Source organism: Arachis stenosperma, chromosome 4 (genome assembly GCF_014773155.1).
Source record: "Arachis stenosperma cultivar V10309 chromosome 4, arast.V10309.gnm1.PFL2, whole genome shotgun sequence".
Taxonomy (NCBI): Eukaryota; Viridiplantae; Streptophyta; class Magnoliopsida; order Fabales; family Fabaceae; genus Arachis; species Arachis stenosperma.
Genome location: NC_080380.1, coordinates 43,148,727 through 43,152,800, shown reverse-complemented (window position 1 = coordinate 43,152,800; position 4,074 = coordinate 43,148,727).

The following is a 4,074-nucleotide window of genomic DNA, read 5'->3' as shown; positions in this document are numbered from 1 at the left end:
TCCAACCCATTCTTGTCTCAAAGTTGCTTCCTGCCCGCTACTGGTTCATTGCAGTTCCTGGTCATGCCTTCAACATTAAGCTGGCCCGGATCTTCTACCATTCGCGTCCTCCTTGAATCCTCTAGAGTACAGAAATTTTGTTGAGCATGTTTAGGTTCAGTGATCAAGACCGACACCTTCCTCAGATGGCGTTGTTCCGTCCCGTCAGTGGTGGCTTCTACTTCGGCGATCACTACAACGGACAAATCCTCCTCAACTCCACCAGTCACTTCCACCGGTACCCCCTCTTCCGTCGCGTGCCGCCGTCCATGCCCCTCCTCAAAACTGTTCTGTGACTCGTTCCCTGCACGGTTCGAGAGGTCGTACCCAGCAGACATGGTTGCTTGCCAGGTTGTCACGGCGGACTTCTTCTTCTCCTTCGACTCGAGGCACCCAGGGATCTGCTCCCCATCGTGACATTTCCCAACAACTTGTTGACGCACCCTTGGCATAGCCGCGTTCGAAGGACCCTGATCCAGGAGCGTTAGTTTCTGCCGGGTCAGAGAGGAACCCAATGTAGGTTTGACCCGCGTAGGCAGCACAGCAGGAGGCATATGACAACAGGCCCTAACATCCGCCCAACATGCACAATGCATGATATCCTTGTTAGGCCTTTTAATTCCCAGCCCACTACCATGCCTTGTTCCAACAAACATTTGGCAATCAAATCCTTCTCCATAATTATAAGTAACTGTTTCCTCTGAATCATTATTGTTATTTCTTTCAAATGATCCTTGAGAATCCTCTGTGTCCCTTAATTCCGCGTAACTGCCGTTTTCATCTGACAAATTTGAAAATCTGTGGTTTCATTCATTCAAATTGAGACTTGAAATTACCATCCTGTCCTCATCTTGGTTGACGTTTCTATAGTCACCCGTCATCAGCACCGCCGCCTGATCCCAATCTACCGCCATCCGTTCAGCTCCATGATTCAATATGCCACTCAACCCTGCATGCTGCTTCTCTTCTATGTTTATCATGTGCCAGTCTTCTGCCTCAACCATACTCTGTCGAATACATTCCTCCCGATACACCTCTCCACCCTCTTCTCTAACCATGATGTCAAATCCATTTGTCCCTATTGTAATGTGAATTCATTCATTGATCATATCGAATACACACGTATCAATTAGGACTTTACCTACACTGAATGAGTTACACGGTTCCGTTAGTTTATCACATTCCACCATTTCGCCCCCATTGCTCCTCTATTCTGCAGAAGGTATTCTTTGACCATGCATGTAAAGGAACTCCATAACACTCCAACCAAACTCTTCTAGACTCACTTTTCTCAGTCTCATCCCATCTCCAGACCATATGAAACAATTTTAATAGGTCGTTCATTCTAAAAGTGTAAGCTTCTTCAGCACTACGCACCGTGTCGAATGTAATCATTACTTTATGTGGCCCCAACTCCCTTACTTGTGTTACACTTGGCCAATTCCTATGGATCTTTCACTCCAGTGTCTTGAGATCAATTGCCGATTTTGTACCTCCGACAATGCTTCTTTATAACCAGACGACGTTCTTAGATACTTCTAATCTCTTAGTCCATCCATTACTATGTTGATCTTTGGCCGGTGTCTTTGACGGCTGCCTCGCCACTTTCTCTGTAGCTACTTCCCCACTCTTTGTCTGTGGCTGGCTTCCTCCAGCGTTATGCCTGGTGACCACTGATAAACCCCATTTGTAGGGTTTATCTTGTATTGATTTTAGGGGATTTTATCACCTTTTACCCACATTTATTCAATGAAATAGCATGGTTTTGTATATTCTCCTTTAATTGTGCTTAAGAGTGAAAACATGCTTTTTAGGTCTTAAAATAGATAAATGTAATTTACCTTGATTCCATTAGATGCCTTGATATGTTTGTTAAGTGATTTCAGATTTAGGAGGCAAAGATTGGATTAAGGGAATGAAGAAAAAGCATGTAAAGTTGGAGAACTCATGAAGAAATGATGGAACCAAAAAGCTGTCAAGCCTGACCTCTTCGCAGTTAATTGACCATAACTTGAGCTACAGAGGTCCAAATGATGAGGTTCTAGTTGGGTTGGAAAGCTAACATCCGGGGCTTCGAAATGATATAAGATTTGCCATAGTTGCATCGCGCATAGAGGCGCGCACGCGCACTGTACGCGGACGTGCTGATGGTGGCACATGACCCACTTAATGCAACACGTGGCCAGCGATTTTAGAAGCCTTGTGGGCCCAATCCAACTCATTTCTGATGCTATTTAAGTCAAGGATTGAAGAGGAATCAACATAATTTTAACCATTAGTTTAGTTTAGCTTAGTTTAGTAGTTAGAGTTAGTTTCTAGAGAGAGAAGCTCTCACTTCTCTCTAGAATTAGGATTAGGATTAGGCTTAGTTCTTAGATCTAGATTTTAATTCATCTTCTTCTACTTCTATCTTCTCAATTCCTTGTTGTTACATTCATTCTTCTTTCATTCTTTTGTTGTAATTTTCTTTATGTTGTTCTTGTGTTTGATGTAGATATACTTTTGTTTCTTCTACTCTCTTTCAATTCAATCAAGGTAATTCATAATAAATGTGTTTCTTTTAATTGTTGTTGTTAATTCCTTTCAATAATTGTTGTTAGATTTCATTCTTGTTGTCAATTTACTATGCTTTTCTTTTGTGCCTTCCAAGTGTTTGATGAAATACTTGGTTGGATTTTAGAGTAAAGTTTTATGTTCTTGGCTTGGAAAGGTAACTTAGGAACTCTTGAGTTACTAATGTCCAAGTAATTGATGATTGGGATCCATTGACTCTAGTTCTCACTAATTGAATTAGTGGAGAGTTAGGACTTATGGACTAGGATTGATATAGCTCATTTGACTTTCCTTTACTACTAGTTAGAGGATGATTTAGTGAGATTAATCCTTGCCAATTCTTATATTGTGGTTAGTAATTAGGATAGAGATTCTTGACCACCAACCCTTGCCAAGACCTTTTTAGCCATTAGTTTACTTTTTAGCATTTAACTTTCATGTTTCTTACCAAAACCCCAAAAATAACTCATAACCAATAACAAGACACTTTATTGTAAATCCTAGGGAGAACGACCCGAGGTTTAAATACTTCGGTTTATGGATTTTAGGGGTTTGTACTTGTGACAAACAAATTTTTGCATGAGAGGATTATTGTTGGTTTAGAGACTATACTTCAACGAGATTTCATTTGTGAAATTCTAAACCGTCAAAAATCCAATCATCAAAATGGCGCCGTTGCCGGGGATTTGCAATGGTGTTATGTTATTGGTTATTGTACATATGTGAATAGTGTAAATAGTTTGTCTTTTGCTTGTTTACTAGATTTTGTTAGTTTTATTTGGTTTTTCCATAATGAATTCTCACTTTGGCTATGAGTTTGGCTCTAATTGTGTTGTAGGGAATGTGAACTTCAATGCTAACATGTACCAAGGATGGAACACTCCAAGATGGGAGGAGCCTTAAGGAATTGATCACTCCTATTGGCATCAACCTCCGGACACTTATAGGTATAATTCTCATCCTAATGCATGTCAATTCAATGGTTATGGTGACTCCTTTTACGACAATCAACCACCACCATATGCCTATGAATCTTATCCTCAACATGATGCTCAACCATACTCACAAGCCCTTCCATACCAAGCACCCTCCTATGATCCATATCCACCATATGACCCCAATCCATATCCACCATACCAACAACCTTATGAGCCATATGAGCCATACAAGGAACCACCACTACTCCAACACAATTACCACCAAGAACCACCTCAATGCACACTATCTCCACAATTTCACCAAGAAGAACCACCTTCCTACCATGAACCCTCTCTCCAAAATAATGAACCTTCTTACTCACCCCAAACCCCAATAGACGATCCTCTCACTTTGTTACTTCAAGGACAAGAAGCCATGAAGCGGGATACACTTGAGTTTGTGACCAATTTGACCAAGGTGGTGCATACTTTAGCCCACCAATGTTTGAAGACTCAAGGTAATTCCATGACCACATGTGAAAGGTCAAAAGAAGAGCAAAGTATG